Genomic DNA, 746 nt, shown 5'->3' on the forward strand with positions numbered 1-746 from the left:
TGCCCTGGGACATGGGGTACTCGGGGCTGGGGGGGAAGCAACAAGGGCTCTATCATGCTGGGGGTCTCCCATCCCCCTTCCCCAGTAGTAGGAACCCCCATCACTGGAGAGGAAAGGGGAGGATTTCAAGGAGGTCAGGAAATCCACTGGGGTTCAGAGGCAGCTGGATCTACACAGCACCTTGACTGGGGAGGGGGGGTTATTGAGGGGTCTAACTCAATGACCCAGCTCCCCTAGGAACAGATGCAGGGGGAGGAGAAGTTATTTCAGGGGGCTAAAGGCATGAATTGACCCCCCCAACACCTCCAGCATCTCTGGGGCACCCTCAGAGGAACAGGGTGCTGATGATGGGGGAGGGGGAGTATTCCAGTGGGGTTAAAGCAACAACCAGACCCCTGGGATGGGGTGGGAGGCACTCGGGGGGTGCAAAGAAAACCCTGCCCCCCCCCACCCTGACACCTTGGGACAGGGTTGTGGGGATGGGGGGTCATTCCATGGGGGTTAAAGCAATGGAGTAACCTGCAGGGACATGGTGCTGGTGGTGGTGGGCATTTTGGGGAGAGGGGGTAGAAACACAATGACCTGACCCCCCCACATCCCAGGACAGGGTGGTGGTGATGGGAGGGAGATTATTCCCAGGAGGTTTACACAATGAAGCAAATCCTGGAAGAGGGTGGTGCCGTGGGGTTATTCTGGAGGGGTTAAAGCAATGAATTAATGCCCCTCCCCCCCCTCCCTCCCCCCCC

Source organism: Chaetura pelagica, unplaced genomic scaffold, assembly GCF_000747805.2.
Source record: "Chaetura pelagica isolate M959 unplaced genomic scaffold, ChaPel_1.0 scaffold141, whole genome shotgun sequence".
NCBI lineage: Eukaryota > Metazoa > Chordata > Aves > Apodiformes > Apodidae > Chaetura > Chaetura pelagica.